The sequence below is a fragment of the Schistocerca cancellata genome, unplaced genomic scaffold, assembly GCF_023864275.1.
Source record: "Schistocerca cancellata isolate TAMUIC-IGC-003103 unplaced genomic scaffold, iqSchCanc2.1 HiC_scaffold_300, whole genome shotgun sequence".
Taxonomy (NCBI): domain Eukaryota; kingdom Metazoa; phylum Arthropoda; class Insecta; order Orthoptera; family Acrididae; genus Schistocerca; species Schistocerca cancellata.
The window spans coordinates 3863-30063 of record NW_026046318.1 but is presented as its reverse complement, the minus strand read 5'-3'; the positions used below and the strand labels follow the sequence as shown (position 1 = coordinate 30063).

The 26201-nt window shown below is 40.7% G+C and overlaps 10 non-coding genes across 10 annotated transcripts; all 10 read right to left on the bottom strand.

The window, feature by feature from the left end:
* Nucleotides 1-1662: 1662 nt before the first annotated feature.
* Nucleotides 1663-1802, bottom strand: LOC126114235 (U4 spliceosomal RNA). The gene has a single exon (XR_007525125.1). It is a non-coding gene; the product is annotated as a U4 spliceosomal RNA (small nuclear RNA).
* Nucleotides 1803-4074: 2272 nt separating this feature from the next.
* Nucleotides 4075-4214, bottom strand: LOC126114234 (U4 spliceosomal RNA). Its single transcript, XR_007525124.1, has one exon. It is a non-coding gene; the product is annotated as a U4 spliceosomal RNA (small nuclear RNA).
* A 2272-nt stretch (nt 4215-6486) lies between these two features.
* Nucleotides 6487-6626, bottom strand: LOC126114233 (U4 spliceosomal RNA). The gene has a single exon (XR_007525123.1). It is a non-coding gene; the product is annotated as a U4 spliceosomal RNA (small nuclear RNA).
* A 2271-nt stretch (nt 6627-8897) lies between these two features.
* Nucleotides 8898-9037, bottom strand: LOC126114232 (U4 spliceosomal RNA). Its single transcript, XR_007525122.1, has one exon. It is a non-coding gene; the product is annotated as a U4 spliceosomal RNA (small nuclear RNA).
* A 2272-nt stretch (nt 9038-11309) lies between these two features.
* On the bottom strand, nt 11310-11449 carry LOC126114231 (U4 spliceosomal RNA). Its single transcript, XR_007525121.1, has one exon. It is a non-coding gene; the product is annotated as a U4 spliceosomal RNA (small nuclear RNA).
* Nucleotides 11450-16410: 4961 nt separating this feature from the next.
* Nucleotides 16411-16550, bottom strand: LOC126114230 (U4 spliceosomal RNA). Its single transcript, XR_007525120.1, has one exon. It is a non-coding gene; the product is annotated as a U4 spliceosomal RNA (small nuclear RNA).
* Nucleotides 16551-18822: 2272 nt separating this feature from the next.
* On the bottom strand, nt 18823-18962 carry LOC126114243 (U4 spliceosomal RNA). Its single transcript, XR_007525132.1, has one exon. It is a non-coding gene; the product is annotated as a U4 spliceosomal RNA (small nuclear RNA).
* A 2272-nt stretch (nt 18963-21234) lies between these two features.
* On the bottom strand, nt 21235-21374 carry LOC126114242 (U4 spliceosomal RNA). Its single transcript, XR_007525131.1, has one exon. It is a non-coding gene; the product is annotated as a U4 spliceosomal RNA (small nuclear RNA).
* Nucleotides 21375-23646: 2272 nt separating this feature from the next.
* Nucleotides 23647-23786, bottom strand: LOC126114241 (U4 spliceosomal RNA). Its single transcript, XR_007525130.1, has one exon. It is a non-coding gene; the product is annotated as a U4 spliceosomal RNA (small nuclear RNA).
* A 2275-nt stretch (nt 23787-26061) lies between these two features.
* LOC126114240 (U4 spliceosomal RNA) lies at nt 26062-26201 on the bottom strand. The gene has a single exon (XR_007525129.1). It is a non-coding gene; the product is annotated as a U4 spliceosomal RNA (small nuclear RNA).

The window sequence follows — 26201 nt, the reverse complement described above, 5'->3', positions numbered from 1 at the left end:
TCATGTGGCTGGGTTAAGTTGTTGAAATGAGTTTACCTTGCAGGAAAGTACAACTAGAATTCAGTCAGTAAATTGCTTCATAGCGCTGGAACACATGCTGCAGTCTTAAATATACAAGATACACACTTATTCCACATTGCGCCAAACAACTTGCCAGAAAAATGTATGTTTTGGGCTCCTCTGCCGTTTATGTTCTTGCCCCAGAACAATCATAGAAAACCCGCCTGCTGTCTCGTTGGCCCCAGCTAATATATTGCCTGACAAAAATGAAATATCTGAATGTGTGCTAAATAGTATCTCGAGTGCCAACCATTCATAACAGATCCAAACAATAAGACATTTTCTATGGGTCCATTTGTGCTATGGTAGGCAGCAAATGTTGCTCACCTTGCATATAGGAACAGTCATATTCTCAAATGAAGAGACACAAAGAATGAGCCATCACAAGCCAACTACTTCTGCTCTCAAAAAATGCACCACTCCTGCTACAGTTCTCACCTACACTTGCTCTACCACTGTGTTATTCATTGCATTCCTTGGTTTATATTCACAGATACAATCACAAAATTTACCCCACAAGCATTTGTTCCCTCTCTTCAGTATTCCACATGCAATACATTCTCATAGCACACTGGACCATCATTAAGCTCACCATCCCATTTAAACTATCACACTGTATTATCTGTCACATTTGAACAGTAAATCCACAGTTCAAGGAATACACCAAGAAATGCACTAATAACACTGTTCAAAATGTGAATACCATGGCTGCAGCCAACCAAATTCTACTGCACAATCACTGCATGAAGGAGATTTACCACCAGTAGCCTTTAGATGAAACATGTAAGCTACATAAAGGTTCAACAAAACCTCAACACCAGGGACTGCATTAGCTACCATACAAATAGCTACAAGCACTTACCTTTCTTTCAATCACTCTGCTCTGCACACTACAGCACATGTATGTATTCTCAAAATGAGGCAAAGCCTTGCACAACATTACAGTTCTTCCTGTTCCATGTAACACACACCACATAGGATACTGTATTCAATGTGAGTGCCCTTACTAGGCACTGTGCAGCCTAACACATCAATCATCTCAAGTCAACAAACTCATTGCCCAATATTATCAACAGCAGTTCCATGGTCATAAGTTCTAATTATCAAGGTGTACACACAGCAGTGTCCAAAAAGGATCAAACATCCATATAATGATCAGGACACAAACACAAATTATAACACTGGCAGTGCTGTGAAAATGAATCAAGTACAACACTGGCCTCCCACACACTCACCAACTCTCACTGTACTGCCCTAGTCTCCTCCATTAAATTCTGACAGAAGTTTTGTCAAATCCTACATTTATCAGTAACCACTGCATGTATGTACCACTAGTATGCTATGGAGCAAGAATTGCCACTGGACAGAACCACATTTCAACTGTCCACATTGGCATCTTTATTCACACATAGCAGTTGCACAACATCTTACACTGAGGAGAATGTTTCTCACCAGCTGTCAAAGACATGTACACAATTCATCTGTGAACACAGCCTAGTCTGTGTACATGGTCCCTAACAACCACCAGCCAAACACTTCCACAAGTGCTGAATGTGTTCACAGATAAACACAGCTTGAAGCATTGTTTCCATGAGACTTACACCCCCTGAGGAGCTGCCAAAAATTGCCACAGAGTCGGTATTTCACGTCTCTCTGGCGGGGTATTGGTAAAAGTTTTCAACTAGCAATAATCGCACCTCAGTTATACTTCATTGGTTACGATATTGCCACTGCGCAAAGATTAACTACCTTGCGCCTGGCACTGCTATTTATACCTGACGTTCGTTCCAAGCACCTACAGGTACTTACATCATCGCTACCTATCAGTATTACCTTACACTATTCAAGTTCCTTTGGGGGAAACAAATACAGAAATATACAGAAAAAAAAACAGTAAAACACATTTTATTAGTGGCAGACTCTCTGTTCTTTGCTCCTTGTGTCTAATAGTTGCTTACACGCCCACTTACCGCCATCTTAAACACTCAAAATTGCACAGTAGTTCTCCCCTTGACCGACAGGCGCGCTACTGCTCACTCGCCTAGCCCCCCCACAGACGAAAGTAGCACAACCTCATTTAGCAAATACCGGCACACCCATTAAGACTCATCGTTAGATTTTGTTATTTTGTGGCCGCTGGTTAGTACTAGACACCAAGAAAACTGCCAACTGCATTTACATTAACTTAACAAACCATACACTTGTCAGCAAAAGCTGTTTGACGTACTGAGCAGTAGAACGCTAGTTTTACTCGAATCATGCCGTGAAATTGATTAATGTCGATGGGTGAAATATTCGTGTAACTGATTAGGCACCCTGGAAACACAATGAAATGAGATTTACAAATCCTCTCATGTGGCTGGGTTAAGTTGTTGAAATGAGTTTACCTTGCAGGAAAGTACAACTAGAATTCAGTCAGTAAATTGCTTCATAGCGCTGGGAACACATGCTGCAGTCTTAAATATACAAGATACACACTTATTCCACATTGCGCCAAACAACTTGCAGAAAAATGTATGTTTTGGGCTCCTCTGCCGTTTATGTTCTTGCCCCAGAACAATCATAGAAAACCCGCCTGCTGTCTCGTTGGCCCCAGCTAATATATTGCCTGACAAAAATGAAAATATCTGAATGTGTGCTAAATAGTATCTCGAGTGCCAACCATTCATAACAGATCCAAACAATAAGACATTTTCTATGGGTCCATTTGTGCTATGGTAGGCAGCAAATGTTGCTCACCTTGCATATAGGAACAGTCATATTCTCAAATGAAGAGACACAAAGAATGAGCCATCACAAGCCAACTACTTCTGCTCTCAAAAAATGCACCACTCCTGCTACAGTTCTCACCTACACTTGCTCTACCACTGTGTTATTCATTGCATTCCTTGGTTTATATTCACAGATACAATCACAAAATTTACCCCACAAGCATTTGTTCCCTCTCTTCAGTATTCCACATGCAATACATTCTCATAGCACACTGGACCATCATTAAGCTCACCATCCCATTTAAACTATCACACTGTATTATCTGTCACATTTGAACAGTAAATCCACAGTTCAAGGAATACACCAAGAAATGCACTAATAACACTGTTCAAAATGTGAATACCATGGCTGCAGCCAACCAAATTCTACTGCACAATCACTGCATGAAGGAGATTTACCACCAGTAGCCTTTAGATGAAACATGTAAGCTACATAAAGGTTCAACAAAACCTCAACACCAGGGACTGCATTAGCTACCATACAAATAGCTACAAGCACTTACCTTTCTTTCAATCACTCTGCTCTGCACACTACAGCACATGTATGTATTCTCAAAATGAGGCAAAGCCTTGCACAACATTACAGTTCTTCCTGTTCCATGTAACACACACCACATAGGATACTGTATTCAATGTGAGTGCCCTTACTAGGCACTGTGCAGCCTAACACATCAATCATCTCAAGTCAACAAACTCATTGCCCAATATTATCAACAGCAGTTCCATGGTCATAAGTTCTAATTATCAAGGTGTACACACAGCAGTGTCCAAAAAGGATCAAACATCCATATAATGATCAGGACACAAACACAAATTATAACACTGGCAGTGCTGTGAAAATGAATCAAGTACAACACTGGCCTCCCACACACTCACCAACTCTCACTGTACTGCCCTAGTCTCCTCCATTAAATTCTGACAGAAGTTTTGTCAAATCCTACATTTATCAGTAACCACTGCATGTATGTACCACTAGTATGCTATGGAGCAAGAATTGCCACTGGACAGAACCACATTTCAACTGTCCACATTGGCATCTTTATTCACACATAGCAGTTGCACAACATCTTACACTGAGGAGAATGTTTCTCACCAGCTGTCAAAGACATGTACACAATTCATCTGTGAACACAGCCTAGTCTGTGTACATGGTCCCTAACAACCACCAGCCAAACACTTCCACAAGTGCTGAATGTGTTCACAGATAAACACAGCTTGAAGCATTGTTTCCATGAGACTTACACCCCCTGAGGAGCTGCCAAAAATTGCCACAGAGTCGGTATTTCACGTCTCTCTGGCGGGGTATTGGTAAAAGTTTTCAACTAGCAATAATCGCACCTCAGTTATACTTCATTGGTTACGATATTGCCACTGCGCAAAGATTAACTACCTTGCGCCTGGCACTGCTATTTATACCTGACGTTCGTTCCAAGCACCTACAGGTACTTACATCATCGCTACCTATCAGTATTACCTTACACTATTCAAGTTCCTTTGGGGGAAACAAATACAGAAATATACAGAAAAAAAAACAGTAAAACACATTTTATTAGTGGCAGACTCTCTGTTCTTTGCTCCTTGTGTCTAATAGTTGCTTACACGCCCACTTACCGCCATCTTAAACACTCAAAATTGCACAGTAGTTCTCCCCTTGACCGACAGGCGCGCTACTGCTCACTCGCCTAGCCCCCCCACAGACGAAAGTAGCACAACCTCATTTAGCAAATACCGGCACACCCATTAAGACTCATCGTTAGATTTTGTTATTTTGTGGCCGCTGGTTAGTACTAGACACCAAGAAAACTGCCAACTGCATTTACATTAACTTAACAAACCATACACTTGTCAGCAAAAGCTGTTTGACGTACTGAGCAGTAGAACGCTAGTTTTACTCGAATCATGCCGTGAAATTGATTAATGTCGATGGGTGAAATATTCGTGTAACTGATTAGGCACCCTGGAAACACAATGAAATGAGATTTACAAATCCTCTCATGTGGCTGGGTTAAGTTGTTGAAATGAGTTTACCTTGCAGGAAAGTACAACTAGAATTCAGTCAGTAAATTGCTTCATAGCGCTGGGAACACATGCTGCAGTCTTAAATATACAAGATACACACTTATTCCACATTGCGCCAAACAACTTGCAGAAAAATGTATGTTTTGGGCTCCTCTGCCGTTTATGTTCTTGCCCCAGAACAATCATAGAAAACCCGCCTGCTGTCTCGTTGGCCCCAGCTAATATATTGCCTGACAAAAATGAAAATATCTGAATGTGTGCTAAATAGTATCTCGAGTGCCAACCATTCATAACAGATCCAAACAATAAGACATTTTCTATGGGTCCATTTGTGCTATGGTAGGCAGCAAATGTTGCTCACCTTGCATATAGGAACAGTCATATTCTCAAATGAAGAGACACAAAGAATGAGCCATCACAAGCCAACTACTTCTGCTCTCAAAAAATGCACCACTCCTGCTACAGTTCTCACCTACACTTGCTCTACCACTGTGTTATTCATTGCATTCCTTGGTTTATATTCACAGATACAATCACAAAATTTACCCCACAAGCATTTGTTCCCTCTCTTCAGTATTCCACATGCAATACATTCTCATAGCACACTGGACCATCATTAAGCTCACCATCCCATTTAAACTATCACACTGTATTATCTGTCACATTTGAACAGTAAATCCACAGTTCAAGGAATACACCAAGAAATGCACTAATAACACTGTTCAAAATGTGAATACCATGGCTGCAGCCAACCAAATTCTACTGCACAATCACTGCATGAAGGAGATTTACCACCAGTAGCCTTTAGATGAAACATGTAAGCTACATAAAGGTTCAACAAAACCTCAACACCAGGGACTGCATTAGCTACCATACAAATAGCTACAAGCACTTACCTTTCTTTCAATCACTCTGCTCTGCACACTACAGCACATGTATGTATTCTCAAAATGAGGCAAAGCCTTGCACAACATTACAGTTCTTCCTGTTCCATGTAACACACACCACATAGGATACTGTATTCAATGTGAGTGCCCTTACTAGGCACTGTGCAGCCTAACACATCAATCATCTCAAGTCAACAAACTCATTGCCCAATATTATCAACAGCAGTTCCATGGTCATAAGTTCTAATTATCAAGGTGTACACACAGCAGTGTCCAAAAAGGATCAAACATCCATATAATGATCAGGACACAAACACAAATTATAACACTGGCAGTGCTGTGAAAATGAATCAAGTACAACACTGGCCTCCCACACACTCACCAACTCTCACTGTACTGCCCTAGTCTCCTCCATTAAATTCTGACAGAAGTTTTGTCAAATCCTACATTTATCAGTAACCACTGCATGTATGTACCACTAGTATGCTATGGAGCAAGAATTGCCACTGGACAGAACCACATTTCAACTGTCCACATTGGCATCTTTATTCACACATAGCAGTTGCACAACATCTTACACTGAGGAGAATGTTTCTCACCAGCTGTCAAAGACATGTACACAATTCATCTGTGAACACAGCCTAGTCTGTGTACATGGTCCCTAACAACCACCAGCCAAACACTTCCACAAGTGCTGAATGTGTTCACAGATAAACACAGCTTGAAGCATTGTTTCCATGAGACTTACACCCCCTGAGGAGCTGCCAAAAATTGCCACAGAGTCGGTATTTCACGTCTCTCTGGCGGGGTATTGGTAAAAGTTTTCAACTAGCAATAATCGCACCTCAGTTATACTTCATTGGTTACGATATTGCCACTGCGCAAAGATTAACTACCTTGCGCCTGGCACTGCTATTTATACCTGACGTTCGTTCCAAGCACCTACAGGTACTTACATCATCGCTACCTATCAGTATTACCTTACACTATTCAAGTTCCTTTGGGGGAAACAAATACAGAAATATACAGAAAAAAAACAGTAAAACACATTTTATTAGTGGCAGACTCTCTGTTCTTTGCTCCTTGTGTCTAATAGTTGCTTACACGCCCACTTACCGCCATCTTAAACACTCAAAATTGCACAGTAGTTCTCCCCTTGACCGACAGGCGCGCTACTGCTCACTCGCCTAGCCCCCCCACAGACGAAAGTAGCACAACCTCATTTAGCAAATACCGGCACACCCATTAAGACTCATCGTTAGATTTTGTTATTTTGTGGCCGCTGGTTAGTACTAGACACCAAGAAAACTGCCAACTGCATTTACATTAACTTAACAAACCATACACTTGTCAGCAAAAGCTGTTTGACGTACTGAGCAGTAGAACGCTAGTTTTACTCGAATCATGCCGTGAAATTGATTAATGTCGATGGGTGAAATATTCGTGTAACTGATTAGGCACCCTGGAAACACAATGAAATGAGATTTACAAATCCTCTCATGTGGCTGGGTTAAGTTGTTGAAATGAGTTTACCTTGCAGGAAAGTACAACTAGAATTCAGTCAGTAAATTGCTTCATAGCGCTGGGAACACATGCTGCAGTCTTAAATATACAAGATACACACTTATTCCACATTGCGCCAAACAACTTGCAGAAAAATGTATGTTTTGGGCTCCTCTGCCGTTTATGTTCTTGCCCCAGAACAATCATAGAAAACCCGCCTGCTGTCTCGTTGGCCCCAGCTAATATATTGCCTGACAAAAATGAAAATATCTGAATGTGTGCTAAATAGTATCTCGAGTGCCAACCATTCATAACAGATCCAAACAATAAGACATTTTCTATGGGTCCATTTGTGCTATGGTAGGCAGCAAATGTTGCTCACCTTGCATATAGGAACAGTCATATTCTCAAATGAAGAGACACAAAGAATGAGCCATCACAAGCCAACTACTTCTGCTCTCAAAAAATGCACCACTCCTGCTACAGTTCTCACCTACACTTGCTCTACCACTGTGTTATTCATTGCATTCCTTGGTTTATATTCACAGATACAATCACAAAATTTACCCCACAAGCATTTGTTCCCTCTCTTCAGTATTCCACATGCAATACATTCTCATAGCACACTGGACCATCATTAAGCTCACCATCCCATTTAAACTATCACACTGTATTATCTGTCACATTTGAACAGTAAATCCACAGTTCAAGGAATACACCAAGAAATGCACTAATAACACTGTTCAAAATGTGAATACCATGGCTGCAGCCAACCAAATTCTACTGCACAATCACTGCATGAAGGAGATTTACCACCAGTAGCCTTTAGATGAAACATGTAAGCTACATAAAGGTTCAACAAAACCTCAACACCAGGGACTGCATTAGCTACCATACAAATAGCTACAAGCACTTACCTTTCTTTCAATCACTCTGCTCTGCACACTACAGCACATGTATGTATTCTCAAAATGAGGCAAAGCCTTGCACAACATTACAGTTCTTCCTGTTCCATGTAACACACACCACATAGGATACTGTATTCAATGTGAGTGCCCTTACTAGGCACTGTGCAGCCTAACACATCAATCATCTCAAGTCAACAAACTCATTGCCCAATATTATCAACAGCAGTTCCATGGTCATAAGTTCTAATTATCAAGGTGTACACACAGCAGTGTCCAAAAAGGATCAAACATCCATATAATGATCAGGACACAAACACAAATTATAACACTGGCAGTGCTGTGAAAATGAATCAAGTACAACACTGGCCTCCCACACACTCACCAACTCTCACTGTACTGCCCTAGTCTCCTCCATTAAATTCTGACAGAAGTTTTGTCAAATCCTACATTTATCAGTAACCACTGCATGTATGTACCACTAGTATGCTATGGAGCAAGAATTGCCACTGGACAGAACCACATTTCAACTGTCCACATTGGCATCTTTATTCACACATAGCAGTTGCACAACATCTTACACTGAGGAGAATGTTTCTCACCAGCTGTCAAAGACATGTACACAATTCATCTGTGAACACAGCCTAGTCTGTGTACATGGTCCCTAACAACCACCAGCCAAACACTTCCACAAGTGCTGAATGTGTTCACAGATAAACACAGCTTGAAGCATTGTTTCCATGAGACTTACACCCCCTGAGGAGCTGCCAAAAATTGCCACAGAGTCGGTATTTCACGTCTCTCTGGCGGGGTATTGGTAAAAGTTTTCAACTAGCAATAATCGCACCTCAGTTATACTTCATTGGTTACGATATTGCCACTGCGCAAAGATTAACTACCTTGCGCCTGGCACTGCTATTTATACCTGACGTTCGTTCCAAGCACCTACAGGTACTTACATCATCGCTACCTATCAGTATTACCTTACACTATTCAAGTTCCTTTGGGGGAAACAAATACAGAAATATACAGAAAAAAAAACAGTAAAACACATTTTATTAGTGGCAGACTCTCTGTTCTTTGCTCCTTGTGTCTAATAGTTGCTTACACGCCCACTTACCGCCATCTTAAACACTCAAAATTGCACAGTAGTTCTCCCCTTGACCGACAGGCGCGCTACTGCTCACTCGCCTAGCCCCCCCACAGACGAAAGTAGCACAACCTCATTTAGCAAATACCGGCACACCCATTAAGACTCATCGTTAGATTTTGTTATTTTGTGGCCGCTGGTTAGTACTAGACACCAAGAAAACTGCCAACTGCATTTACATTAACTTAACAAACCATACACTTGTCAGCAAAAGCTGTTTGACGTACTGAGCAGTAGAACGCTAGTTTTACTCGAATCATGCCGTGAAATTGATTAATGTCGATGGGTGAAATATTCGTGTAACTGATTAGGCACCCTGGAAACACAATGAAATGAGATTTACAAATCCTCTCATGTGGCTGGGTTAAGTTGTTGAAATGAGTTTACCTTGCAGGAAAGTACAACTAGAATTCAGTCAGTAAATTGCTTCATAGCGCTGGGAACACATGCTGCAGTCTTAAATATACAAGATACACACTTATTCCACATTGCGCCAAACAACTTGCAGAAAAATGTATGTTTTGGGCTCCTCTGCCGTTTATGTTCTTGCCCCAGAACAATCATAGAAAACCCGCCTGCTGTCTCGTTGGCCCCAGCTAATATATTGCCTGACAAAAATGAAAATATCTGAATGTGTGCTAAATAGTATCTCGAGTGCCAACCATTCATAACAGATCCAAACAATAAGACATTTTCTATGGGTCCATTTGTGCTATGGTAGGCAGCAAATGTTGCTCACCTTGCATATAGGAACAGTCATATTCTCAAATGAAGAGACACAAAGAATGAGCCATCACAAGCCAACTACTTCTGCTCTCAAAAAATGCACCACTCCTGCTACAGTTCTCACCTACACTTGCTCTACCACTGTGTTATTCATTGCATTCCTTGGTTTATATTCACAGATACAATCACAAAATTTACCCCACAAGCATTTGTTCCCTCTCTTCAGTATTCCACATGCAATACATTCTCATAGCACACTGGACCATCATTAAGCTCACCATCCCATTTAAACTATCACACTGTATTATCTGTCACATTTGAACAGTAAATCCACAGTTCAAGGAATACACCAAGAAATGCACTAATAACACTGTTCAAAATGTGAATACCATGGCTGCAGCCAACCAAATTCTACTGCACAATCACTGCATGAAGGAGATTTACCACCAGTAGCCTTTAGATGAAACATGTAAGCTACATAAAGGTTCAACAAAACCTCAACACCAGGGACTGCATTAGCTACCATACAAATAGCTACAAGCACTTACCTTTCTTTCAATCACTCTGCTCTGCACACTACAGCACATGTATGTATTCTCAAAATGAGGCAAAGCCTTGCACAACATTACAGTTCTTCCTGTTCCATGTAACACACACCACATAGGATACTGTATTCAATGTGAGTGCCCTTACTAGGCACTGTGCAGCCTAACACATCAATCATCTCAAGTCAACAAACTCATTGCCCAATATTATCAACAGCAGTTCCATGGTCATAAGTTCTAATTATCAAGGTGTACACACAGCAGTGTCCAAAAAGGATCAAACATCCATATAATGATCAGGACACAAACACAAATTATAACACTGGCAGTGCTGTGAAAATGAATCAAGTACAACACTGGCCTCCCACACACTCACCAACTCTCACTGTACTGCCCTAGTCTCCTCCATTAAATTCTGACAGAAGTTTTGTCAAATCCTACATTTATCAGTAACCACTGCATGTATGTACCACTAGTATGCTATGGAGCAAGAATTGCCACTGGACAGAACCACATTTCAACTGTCCACATTGGCATCTTTATTCACACATAGCAGTTGCACAACATCTTACACTGAGGAGAATGTTTCTCACCAGCTGTCAAAGACATGTACACAATTCATCTGTGAACACAGCCTAGTCTGTGTACATGGTCCCTAACAACCACCAGCCAAACACTTCCACAAGTGCTGAATGTGTTCACAGATAAACACAGCTTGAAGCATTGTTTCCATGAGACTTACACCCCCTGAGGAGCTGCCAAAAATTGCCACAGAGTCGGTATTTCACGTCTCTCTGGCGGGGTATTGGTAAAAGTTTTCAACTAGCAATAATCGCACCTCAGTTATACTTCATTGGTTACGATATTGCCACTGCGCAAAGATTAACTACCTTGCGCCTGGCACTGCTATTTATACCTGACGTTCGTTCCAAGCACCTACAGGTACTTACATCATCGCTACCTATCAGTATTACCTTACACTATTCAAGTTCCTTTGGGGGAAACAAATACAGAAATATACAGAAAAAAAAACAGTAAAACACATTTTATTAGTGGCAGACTCTCTGTTCTTTGCTCCTTGTGTCTAATAGTTGCTTACACGCCCACTTACCGCCATCTTAACCCTGCTGTTCTGTTCGGGTCTATATGACCCGAAACGAATATGAACGTTATTTTACATTATGTAAATACCAATATATATTTATGAAACTTTGTGACTTTGTCTGAAAATGGATGAGCAGCATGTGTTTTAAAAGGTTTTAAAAAAGTTTAAGAAGTTTGGGCTTCAACTGTAATAGTTGCATATGTAATGTTCGGGTCATAATGACCCGACACAAATATGTTTAGTGTAACTCGTATTTATTTCTAAAATCTGGAAATGGCGAAAATTATTTTTGTTGTGTTGTGTGGGAATAGTGACTGCATCATTCCAACTTACTCTCAACAATCACCTAAAGCTCCATGCGTTCACAACAATGGGCTTGTTTGTTGCTTTCCCCAGGAAATAATAATTGGCAGTTCTCAATAATTGGAATGCTTTGTTTCTGCCCAGTTTGACTTGTGACACCATGGCGATGAGACCATTGAATGATCGTGAGTTGGAAGAAATAGTAAATGCCTCACCAGATGAAGGATCACTTTCTGAGTTTGAAGATCACATCAGCAATGCATCTGAAAGCGAGTGTTCCGATGACAGTTACGACAGTCCACAGCCCATACAAAATAGTGTAGAGACTTTTCTTTCTAAAAATGGGAATATAGAATGGCAGTTGCATCCACCAGCACAACATGGTCGCCTACCAGCTTCGAACATCATCAAGAGTACCCCAGGAGTTACCAGGTATGCAGTCAGCAGAATATCTGATGTAAAATGTTCATTTGAAGCAGTATTTCACACAGCGCTTCAAAATGAAATAATAGAGATGACAAATATTGAAGGGCAGCGAGTTTATGGTGAACAGTGGACAGATATTGATGGTTCTGTTTTCCATGCATACTTAGGACTCTTACTCCTAGCGGGTGTATATCGATCTCATGGGGAGTCTACAAAAAGTTTGTGGGATAAAGATACTGGGCGAAACATATTTCGAGCAACCATGTCTCATGAAACATTCTGTAAGATATCACGTGTCCTGCGATTTGACAAGAAATCTACTAGAGAGGAAAGACGACGTACTGACAAACTTGCCGCAATTCGTAGTATTTGGGAGAAGTGGGTAGAGGTCCTTCCTAAACTGTATAATCCAGGAGAAAATGTTACTGTTGACGAGCAGTTAGTAGCATTTAGAGGTCGCTGTCCATTCAAGCAGTATATCCCAAGTAAACCGGCAAAATATGGGATCAAAATATGGACCATGTGTGACAGCAAAACTTCATACGTACTGAAAGCCCAAATTTATACAGGAAAGGTGAGTGGAGCGGCACCAGAAAGAAATCAGGGAATGAGGGTGGTATCTGATCTCACTTCTGAGTTACGTGGTCAGAATATCACGTGTGACAACTTTTTTACGTCGTACAATTTGGGGCAGCTGCTTCTGAAAAGGAAATTGACTATGTTGGGAACTATACGGAAAAATAAGCCGGAGCTTCCACACAAAATGACCAACAAGGAGGTACACAGCTCTTCATTTTACTTCACAAATGACACTACTGTGGTTAATTATATTCCTAAGAGACACAAGAATGTTGTACTTATGAGCACTCTCCACCATGATGCGGAAATCAGTGACAGGGCTGATAAGAAGCCAAAAATGATTTTGGACTATAATTCAACCAAAGGTGCTGTAGACACGCTTGATCAGTTATTAGGTACATATACATGCAAACGAAAAAGTAATAGGTGGCCAATGATAGTTTTCTACAATATTCTTGATGTTTCTGCTTATAATGCATACGTTTTGTGGATTTCGGTTGACCCTAATTGGAATGCAAGCAAATTGACTAGAAGGAGAATATTCTTGGAGGAACTTGGAAAGTCACTGATAAAAGAACATATTGCATCAAGAACGCATTTCCCAAGAACAGAAGATTCTTTGAGAATGGTCACAAGCATCCAAAACCCGAATGATGTGGGTGGTGTGTCAGAATCGGTAACAACAAGAAAATCTACAAAACGTGCACGCTGTAAGTTCTGTCCATCAAGTAATGACAATAAAACAAACATGGTGTGTGGAAAATGTAGTAAACATATTTGCAAGAAACATGTAACCTACTTGTGTCCACAGTGCAAGCAGTAAGAAAAGAACTGTAGTATTTTATAAGATGATTGTATTGAAAATTCTGTTGTTTCAAATTTATGTGAATACTTGTGCCTAAACTACAATCAGTAAGAAGAGAGGATTCTAAAGTTGTAGTGCTTTCTATGTTGGAATGTAATAAAAAAACTGTAGTGTGTTCTGTACTGTAGTGTGCTCTAAGATGAATATCTGTAATGACAACTGTCTGTTGTTAGAAAATGTCAATACTTACGTCTAAACTGTCAACAATAAGAATAGAAGTATGGAAAAACTGTAGTGCTTTCTAAGTTGAATGCCTGTAATGGAAACTGTCTGTTGTTTCAAATTTATGTGCATATTTAAATGAAAAATATCCCTCAATAAAGTTGTATGCATTGTTATTATTATTATTATTACCATTATTATTATTATTATTATTATTATTATTATTACTAACAAGGTACTGGAATAGAACAACAATGTCGATAGCTAAAACTGTACCAAAATTTATGTTTCTAAAGCATTTTGATATGTCGGGTCATATTGACCCGAACAGTATATATGTCAAGTAAAAGTGAACAGAACAGCAGGGTTAAACACTCAAAATTGCACAGTAGTTCTCCCCTTGACCGACAGGCGCGCTACTGCTCACTCGCCTAGCCCCCCCACAGACGAAAGTAGCACAACCTCATTTAGCAAATACCGGCACACCCATTAAGACTCATCGTTAGATTTTGTTATTTTGTGGCCGCTGGTTAGTACTAGACACCAAGAAAACTGCCAACTGCATTTACATTAACTTAACAAACCATACACTTGTCAGCAAAAGCTGTTTGACGTACTGAGCAGTAGAACGCTAGTTTTACTCGAATCATGCCGTGAAATTGATTAATGTCGATGGGTGAAATATTCGTGTAACTGATTAGGCACCCTGGAAACACAATGAAATGAGATTTACAAATCCTCTCATGTGGCTGGGTTAAGTTGTTGAAATGAGTTTACCTTGCAGGAAAGTACAACTAGAATTCAGTCAGTAAATTGCTTCATAGCGCTGGGAACACATGCTGCAGTCTTAAATATACAAGATACACACTTATTCCACATTGCGCCAAACAACTTGCAGAAAAATGTATGTTTTGGGCTCCTCTGCCGTTTATGTTCTTGCCCCAGAACAATCATAGAAAACCCGCCTGCTGTCTCGTTGGCCCCAGCTAATATATTGCCTGACAAAAATGAAAATATCTGAATGTGTGCTAAATAGTATCTCGAGTGCCAACCATTCATAACAGATCCAAACAATAAGACATTTTCTATGGGTCCATTTGTGCTATGGTAGGCAGCAAATGTTGCTCACCTTGCATATAGGAACAGTCATATTCTCAAATGAAGAGACACAAAGAATGAGCCATCACAAGCCAACTACTTCTGCTCTCAAAAAATGCACCACTCCTGCTACAGTTCTCACCTACACTTGCTCTACCACTGTGTTATTCATTGCATTCCTTGGTTTATATTCACAGATACAATCACAAAATTTACCCCACAAGCATTTGTTCCCTCTCTTCAGTATTCCACATGCAATACATTCTCATAGCACACTGGACCATCATTAAGCTCACCATCCCATTTAAACTATCACACTGTATTATCTGTCACATTTGAACAGTAAATCCACAGTTCAAGGAATACACCAAGAAATGCACTAATAACACTGTTCAAAATGTGAATACCATGGCTGCAGCCAACCAAATTCTACTGCACAATCACTGCATGAAGGAGATTTACCACCAGTAGCCTTTAGATGAAACATGTAAGCTACATAAAGGTTCAACAAAACCTCAACACCAGGGACTGCATTAGCTACCATACAAATAGCTACAAGCACTTACCTTTCTTTCAATCACTCTGCTCTGCACACTACAGCACATGTATGTATTCTCAAAATGAGGCAAAGCCTTGCACAACATTACAGTTCTTCCTGTTCCATGTAACACACACCACATAGGATACTGTATTCAATGTGAGTGCCCTTACTAGGCACTGTGCAGCCTAACACATCAATCATCTCAAGTCAACAAACTCATTGCCCAATATTATCAACAGCAGTTCCATGGTCATAAGTTCTAATTATCAAGGTGTACACACAGCAGTGTCCAAAAAGGATCAAACATCCATATAATGATCAGGACACAAACACAAATTATAACACTGGCAGTGCTGTGAAAATGAATCAAGTACAACACTGGCCTCCCACACACTCACCAACTCTCACTGTACTGCCCTAGTCTCCTCCATTAAATTCTGACAGAAGTTTTGTCAAATCCTACATTTATCAGTAACCACTGCATGTATGTACCACTAGTATGCTATGGAGCAAGAATTGCCACTGGACAGAACCACATTTCAACTGTCCACATTGGCATCTTTATTCACACATAGCAGTTGCACAACATCTTACACTGAGGAGAATGTTTCTCACCAGCTGTCAAAGACATGTACACAATTCATCTGTGAACACAGCCTAGTCTGTGTACATGGTCCCTAACAACCACCAGCCAAACACTTCCACAAGTGCTGAATGTGTTCACAGATAAACACAGCTTGAAGCATTGTTTCCATGAGACTTACACCCCCTGAGGAGCTGCCAAAAATTGCCACAGAGTCGGTATTTCACGTCTCTCTGGCGGGGTATTGGTAAAAGTTTTCAACTAGCAATAATCGCACCTCAGTTATACTTCATTGGTTACGATATTGCCACTGCGCAAAGATTAACTACCTTGCGCCTGGCACTGCTATTTATACCTGACGTTCGTTCCAAGCACCTACAGGTACTTACATCATCGCTACCTATCAGTATTACCTTACACTATTCAAGTTCCTTTGGGGGAAACAAATACAGAAATATACAGAAAAAAAAACAGTAAAACACATTTTATTAGTGGCAGACTCTCTGTTCTTTGCTCCTTGTGTCTAATAGTTGCTTACACGCCCACTTACCGCCATCTTAAACACTCAAAATTGCACAGTAGTTCTCCCCTTGACCGACAGGCGCGCTACTGCTCACTCGCCTAGCCCCCCCACAGACGAAAGTAGCACAACCTCATTTAGCAAATACCGGCACACCCATTAAGACTCATCGTTAGATTTTGTTATTTTGTGGCCGCTGGTTAGTACTAGACACCAAGAAAACTGCCAACTGCATTTACATTAACTTAACAAACCATACACTTGTCAGCAAAAGCTGTTTGACGTACTGAGCAGTAGAACGCTAGTTTTACTCGAATCATGCCGTGAAATTGATTAATGTCGATGGGTGAAATATTCGTGTAACTGATTAGGCACCCTGGAAACACAATGAAATGAGATTTACAAATCCTCTCATGTGGCTGGGTTAAGTTGTTGAAATGAGTTTACCTTGCAGGAAAGTACAACTAGAATTCAGTCAGTAAATTGCTTCATAGCGCTGGGAACACATGCTGCAGTCTTAAATATACAAGATACACACTTATTCCACATTGCGCCAAACAACTTGCAGAAAAATGTATGTTTTGGGCTCCTCTGCCGTTTATGTTCTTGCCCCAGAACAATCATAGAAAACCCGCCTGCTGTCTCGTTGGCCCCAGCTAATATATTGCCTGACAAAAATGAAAATATCTGAATGTGTGCTAAATAGTATCTCGAGTGCCAACCATTCATAACAGATCCAAACAATAAGACATTTTCTATGGGTCCATTTGTGCTATGGTAGGCAGCAAATGTTGCTCACCTTGCATATAGGAACAGTCATATTCTCAAATGAAGAGACACAAAGAATGAGCCATCACAAGCCAACTACTTCTGCTCTCAAAAAATGCACCACTCCTGCTACAGTTCTCACCTACACTTGCTCTACCACTGTGTTATTCATTGCATTCCTTGGTTTATATTCACAGATACAATCACAAAATTTACCCCACAAGCATTTGTTCCCTCTCTTCAGTATTCCACATGCAATACATTCTCATAGCACACTGGACCATCATTAAGCTCACCATCCCATTTAAACTATCACACTGTATTATCTGTCACATTTGAACAGTAAATCCACAGTTCAAGGAATACACCAAGAAATGCACTAATAACACTGTTCAAAATGTGAATACCATGGCTGCAGCCAACCAAATTCTACTGCACAATCACTGCATGAAGGAGATTTACCACCAGTAGCCTTTAGATGAAACATGTAAGCTACATAAAGGTTCAACAAAACCTCAACACCAGGGACTGCATTAGCTACCATACAAATAGCTACAAGCACTTACCTTTCTTTCAATCACTCTGCTCTGCACACTACAGCACATGTATGTATTCTCAAAATGAGGCAAAGCCTTGCACAACATTACAGTTCTTCCTGTTCCATGTAACACACACCACATAGGATACTGTATTCAATGTGAGTGCCCTTACTAGGCACTGTGCAGCCTAACACATCAATCATCTCAAGTCAACAAACTCATTGCCCAATATTATCAACAGCAGTTCCATGGTCATAAGTTCTAATTATCAAGGTGTACACACAGCAGTGTCCAAAAAGGATCAAACATCCATATAATGATCAGGACACAAACACAAATTATAACACTGGCAGTGCTGTGAAAATGAATCAAGTACAACACTGGCCTCCCACACACTCACCAACTCTCACTGTACTGCCCTAGTCTCCTCCATTAAATTCTGACAGAAGTTTTGTCAAATCCTACATTTATCAGTAACCACTGCATGTATGTACCACTAGTATGCTATGGAGCAAGAATTGCCACTGGACAGAACCACATTTCAACTGTCCACATTGGCATCTTTATTCACACATAGCAGTTGCACAACATCTTACACTGAGGAGAATGTTTCTCACCAGCTGTCAAAGACATGTACACAATTCATCTGTGAACACAGCCTAGTCTGTGTACATGGTCCCTAACAACCACCAGCCAAACACTTCCACAAGTGCTGAATGTGTTCACAGATAAACACAGCTTGAAGCATTGTTTCCATGAGACTTACACCCCCTGAGGAGCTGCCAAAAATTGCCACAGAGTCGGTATTTCACGTCTCTCTGGCGGGGTATTGGTAAAAGTTTTCAACTAGCAATAATCGCACCTCAGTTATACTTCATTGGTTACGATATTGCCACTGCGCAAAGATTAACTACCTTGCGCCTGGCACTGCTATTTATACCTGACGTTCGTTCCAAGCACCTACAGGTACTTACATCATCGCTACCTATCAGTATTACCTTACACTATTCAAGTTCCTTTGGGGGAAACAAATACAGAAATATACAGAAAAAAAAACAGTAAAACACATTTTATTAGTGGCAGACTCTCTGTTCTTTGCTCCTTGTGTCTAATAGTTGCTTACACGCCCACTTACCGCCATCTTAAACACTCAAAATTGCACAGTAGTTCTCCCCTTGACCGACAGGCGCGCTACTGCTCACTCGCCTAGCCCCCCCACAGACGAAAGTAGCACAACCTCATTTAGCAAATACCGGCACACCCATTAAGACTCATCGTTAGATTTTGTTATTTTGTGGCCGCTGGTTAGTACTAGACACCAAGAAAACTGCCAACTGCATTTACATTAACTTAACAAACCATACACTTGTCAGCAAAAGCTGTTTGACGTACTGAGCAGTAGAACGCTAGTTTTACTCGAATCATGCCGTGAAATTGATTAATGTCGATGGGTGAAATATTCGTGTAACTGATTAGGCACCCTGGAAACACAATGAAATGAGATTTACAAATCCTCTCATGTGGCTGGGTTAAGTTGTTGAAATGAGTTTACCTTGCAGGAAAGTACAACTAGAATTCAGTCAGTAAATTGCTTCATAGCGCTGGGAACACATGCTGCAGTCTTAAATATACAAGATACACACTTATTCCACATTGCGCCAAACAACTTGCAGAAAAATGTATGTTTTGGGCTCCTCTGCCGTTTATGTTCTTGCCCCAGAACAATCATAGAAAACCCGCCTGCTGTCTCGTTGGCCCCAGCTAATATATTGCCTGACAAAAATGAAAATATCTGAATGTGTGCTAAATAGTATCTCGAGTGCCAACCATTCATAACAGATCCAAACAATAAGACATTTTCTATGGGTCCATTTGTGCTATGGTAGGCAGCAAATGTTGCTCACCTTGCATATAGGAACAGTCATATTCTCAAATGAAGAGACACAAAGAATGAGCCATCACAAGCCAACTACTTCTGCTCTCAAAAAATGCACCACTCCTGCTACAGTTCTCACCTACACTTGCTCTACCACTGTGTTATTCATTGCATTCCTTGGTTTATATTCACAGATACAATCACAAAATTTACCCCACAAGCATTTGTTCCCTCTCTTCAGTATTCCACATGCAATACATTCTCATAGCACACTGGACCATCATTAAGCTCACCATCCCATTTAAACTATCACACTGTATTATCTGTCACATTTGAACAGTAAATCCACAGTTCAAGGAATACACCAAGAAATGCACTAATAACACTGTTCAAAATGTGAATACCATGGCTGCAGCCAACCAAATTCTACTGCACAATCACTGCATGAAGGAGATTTACCACCAGTAGCCTTTAGATGAAACATGTAAGCTACATAAAGGTTCAACAAAACCTCAACACCAGGGACTGCATTAGCTACCATACAAATAGCTACAAGCACTTACCTTTCTTTCAATCACTCTGCTCTGCACACTACAGCACATGTATGTATTCTCAAAATGAGGCAAAGCCTTGCACAACATTACAGTTCTTCCTGTTCCATGTAACACACACCACATAGGATACTGTATTCAATGTGAGTGCCCTTACTAGGCACTGTGCAGCCTAACACATCAATCATCTCAAGTCAACAAACTCATTGCCCAATATTATCAACAGCAGTTCCATGGTCATAAGTTCTAATTATCAAGGTGTACACACAGCAGTGTCCAAAAAGGATCAAACATCCATATAATGATCAGGACACAAACACAAATTATAACACTGGCAGTGCTGTGAAAATGAATCAAGTACAACACTGGCCTCCCACACACTCACCAACTCTCACTGTACTGCCCTAGTCTCCTCCATTAAATTCTGACAGAAGTTTTGTCAAATCCTACATTTATCAGTAACCACTGCATGTATGTACCACTAGTATGCTATGGAGCAAGAATTGCCACTGGACAGAACCACATTTCAACTGTCCACATTGGCATCTTTATTCACACATAGCAGTTGCACAACATCTTACACTGAGGAGAATGTTTCTCACCAGCTGTCAAAGACATGTACACAATTCATCTGTGAACACAGCCTAGTCTGTGTACATGGTCCCTAACAACCACCAGCCAAACACTTCCACAAGTGCTGAATGTGTTCACAGATAAACACAGCTTGAAGCATTGTTTCCATGAGACTTACACCCCCTGAGGAGCTGCCAAAAATTGCCACAGAGTCGGTATTTCACGTCTCTCTGGCGGGGTATTGGTAAAAGTTTTCAACTAGCAATAATCGCACCTCAGTTATACTTCATTGGTTACGATATTGCCACTGCGCAAAGATTAACTACCTTGCGCCTGGCACTGCTATTTATACCTGACGTTCGTTCCAAGCACCTACAGGTACTTACATCATCGCTACCTATCAGTATTACCTTACACTATTCAAGTTCCTTTGGGGGAAACAAATACAGAAATATACAGAAAAAAAAACAGTAAAACACATTTTATTAGTGGCAGACTCTCTGTTCTTTGCTCCTTGTGTCTAATAGTTGCTTACACGCCCACTTACCGCCATCTTAAACACTCAAAATTGCACAGTAGTTCTCCCCTTGACCGACAGGCGCGCTACTGCTCACTCGCCTAGCCCCCCCACAGACGAAAGTAGCACAACCTCATTTAGCAAATACCGGCACACCCATTAAGACTCATCGTTAGATTTTGTTATTTTGTGGCCGCTGGTTAGTACTAGACACCAAGAAAACTGCCAACTGCATTTACATTAACTTAACAAACCATACACTTGTCAGCAAAAGCTGTTTGACGTACTGAGCAGTAGAACGCTAGTTTTACTCGAATCATGCCGTGAAATTGATTAATGTCGATGGGTGAAATATTCGTGTAACTGATTAGGCACCCTGGAAACACAATGAAATGAGATTTACAAATCCTCTCATGTGGCTGGGTTAAGTTGTTGAAATGAGTTTACCTTGCAGGAAAGTACAACTAGAATTCAGTCAGTAAATTGCTTCATAGCGCTGGGAACACATGCTGCAGTCTTAAATATACAAGATACACACTTATTCCACATTGCGCCAAACAACTTGCAGAAAAATGTATGTTTTGGGCTCCTCTGCCGTTTATGTTCTTGCCCCAGAACAATCATAGAAAACCCGCCTGCTGTCTCGTTGGCCCCAGCTAATATATTGCCTGACAAAAATGAAAATATCTGAATGTGTGCTAAATAGTATCTCGAGTGCCAACCATTCATAACAGATCCAAACAATAAGACATTTTCTATGGGTCCATTTGTGCTATGGTAGGCAGCAAATGTTGCTCACCTTGCATATAGGAACAGTCATATTCTCAAATGAAGAGACACAAAGAATGAGCCATCACAAGCCAACTACTTCTGCTCTCAAAAAATGCACCACTCCTGCTACAGTTCTCACCTACACTTGCTCTACCACTGTGTTATTCATTGCATTCCTTGGTTTATATTCACAGATACAATCACAAAATTTACCCCACAAGCATTTGTTCCCTCTCTTCAGTATTCCACATGCAATACATTCTCATAGCACACTGGACCATCATTAAGCTCACCATCCCATTTAAACTATCACACTGTATTATCTGTCACATTTGAACAGTAAATCCACAGTTCAAGGAATACACCAAGAAATGCACTAATAACACTGTTCAAAATGTGAATACCATGGCTGCAGCCAACCAAATTCTACTGCACAATCACTGCATGAAGGAGATTTACCACCAGTAGCCTTTAGATGAAACATGTAAGCTACATAAAGGTTCAACAAAACCTCAACACCAGGGACTGCATTAGCTACCATACAAATAGCTACAAGCACTTACCTTTCTTTCAATCACTCTGCTCTGCACACTACAGCACATGTATGTATTCTCAAAATGAGGCAAAGCCTTGCACAACATTACAGTTCTTCCTGTTCCATGTAACACACACCACATAGGATACTGTATTCAATGTGAGTGCCCTTACTAGGCACTGTGCAGCCTAACACATCAATCATCTCAAGTCAACAAACTCATTGCCCAATATTATCAACAGCAGTTCCATGGTCATAAGTTCTAATTATCAAGGTGTACACACAGCAGTGTCCAAAAAGGATCAACATCCATATAATGATCAGGACACAAACACAAATTATAACACTGGCAGTGCTGTGAAAATGAATCAAGTACAACACTGGCCTCCCACACACTCACCAACTCTCACTGTACTGCCCTAGTCTCCTCCATTAAATTCTGACAGAAGTTTTGTCAAATCCTACATTTATCAGTAACCACTGCATGTATGTACCACTAGTATGCTATGGAGCAAGAATTGCCACTGGACAGAACCACATTTCAACTGTCCACATTGGCATCTTTATTCACACATAGGCAGTTGCACAACATCTTACACTGAGGAGAATGTTTCTCACCAGCTGTCAAAGACATGTACACAATTCATCTGTGAACACAGCCTAGTCTGTGTACATGGTCCCTAACAACCACCAGCCAAACACTTCCACAAGTGCTGAATGTGTTCACAGATAAACACAGCTTGAAGCATTGTTTCCATGAGACTTACACCCCCTGAGGAGCTGCCAAAAATTGCCACAGAGTCGGTATTTCACGTCTCTCTGGCGGGGTATTGGTAAAAGTTTTCAACTAGCAATAATCGCACCTCAGTTATACTTCATTGGTTACGATATTGCCACTGCGCAAAGATTAACTACCTTGCGCCTGGCACTGCTATTTATACCTGACGTTCGTTCCAAGCACCTACAGGTACTTACATCATCGCTACCTATCAGTATTACCTTACACTATTCAAGTTCCTTTGGGGGAAACAAATACAGAAATATACAGAAAAAAAAACAGTAAAACACATTTTATTAGTGGCAGACTCTCTGTTCTTTGCTCCTTGTGTCTAATAGTTGCTTACACGCCCACTTACCGCCATCTTAAACACTCAAAATTGCACAGTAGTTCTCCCCTTGACCGACAGGCGCGCTACTGCTCACTTCGCCTAGCCCCCCCACAGACGAAAGTAGCACAACCTCATTTAGCAAATACCGGCACACCCATTAAGACTCATCGTTAGATTTTGTTATTTTGTGGCCGCTGGTTAGTACTAGACACCAAGAAAACTGCCAACTGCATTTACATTAACTTAACAAACCATACACTTGTCAGCAAAAGCTGTTTGACGTACTGAGCAGTAGAACGCTAGTTTTACTCGAATCATGCCGTGAAATTGATTAATGTCGATGGGTGAAATATTCGTGTAACTGATTAGGCACCCTGGAAACACAATGAAATGAGATTTACAAATCCTCTCATGTGGCTGGGTTAAGTTGTTGAAATGAGTTTACCTTGCAGGAAAGTACAACTAGAATTCAGTCAGTAAATTGCTTCATAGCGCTGGGAACACATGCTGCAGTCTTAAATATACAAGATACACACTTATTCCACATTGCGCCAAACAACTTGCAGAAAAATGTATGTTTTGGGCTCCTCTGCCGTTTATGTTCTTGCCCCAGAACAATCATAGAAACCCGCCTGCTGTCTCGTTGGCCCCAGCTAATATATTGCCTGACAAAAATGAAAATATCTGAATGTGTGCTAAATAGTATCTCGAGTGCCAACCATTCATAACAGATCCAAACAATAAGACATTTTCTATGGGTCCATTTGTGCTATGGTAGGCAGCAAATGTTGCTCACCTTGCATATAGGAACAGTCATATTCTCAAATGAAGAGACACAAAGAATGAGCCATCACAAGCCAACTACTTCTGCTCTCAAAAAATGCACCACTCCTGCTACAGTTCTCACCTACACTTGCTCTACCACTGTGTTATTCATTGCATTCCTTGGTTTATATTCACAGATACAATCACAAAATTTACCCCACAAGCATTTGTTCCCTCTCTTCAGTATTCCACATGCAATACATTCTCATAGCACACTGGACCATCATTAAGCTCACCATCCCATTTAAACTATCACACTGTATTATCTGTCACATTTGAACAGTAAATCCACAGTTCAAGGAATACACCAAGAAATGCACTAATAACACTGTTCAAAATGTGAATACCATGGCTGCAGCCAACCAAATTCTACTGCACAATCACTGCATGAAGGAGATTTACCACCAGTAGCCTTTAGATGAAACATGTAAGCTACATAAAGGTTCAACAAAACCTCAACACCAGGGACTGCATTAGCTACCATACAAATAGCTACAAGCACTTACCTTTCTTTCAATCACTCTGCTCTGCACACTACAGCACATGTATGTATTCTCAAAATGAGGCAAAGCCTTGCACAACATTACAGTTCTTCCTGTTCCATGTAACACACACCACATAGGATACTGTATTCAATGTGAGTGCCCTTACTAGGCACTGTGCAGCCTAACACATCAATCATCTCAAGTCAACAAACTCATTGCCCAATATTATCAACAGCAGTTCCATGGTCATAAGTTCTAATTATCAAGGTGTACACACAGCAGTGTCCAAAAAGGATCAAACATCCATATAATGATCAGGACACAAACACAAATTATAACACTGGCAGTGCTGTGAAAATGAATCAAGTACAACACTGGCCTCCCACACACTCACCAACTCTCACTGTACTGCCCTAGTCTCCTCCATTAAATTCTGACAGAAGTTTTGTCAAATCCTACATTTATCAGTAACCACTGCATGTATGTACCACTAGTATGCTATGGAGCAAGAATTGCCACTGGACAGAACCACATTTCAACTGTCCACATTGGCATCTTTATTCACACATCATAGCAGTTGCACAACATCTTACACTGAGGAGAATGTTTCTCACCAGCTGTCAAAGACATGTACACAATTCATCTGTGAACACAGCCTAGTCTGTGTACATGGTCCCTAACAACCACCAGCCAAACACTTCCACAAGTGCTGAATGTGTTCACAGATAAACACAGCTTGAAGCATTGTTTCCATGAGACTTACACCCCCTGAGGAGCTGCCAAAAATTGCCACAGAGTCGGTATTTCACGTCTCTCTGGCGGGGTATTGGTAAAAGTTTTCAACTAGCAATAATCGCACCTCAGTTATACTTCATTGGTTACGATATTGCCACTGCGCAAAGAT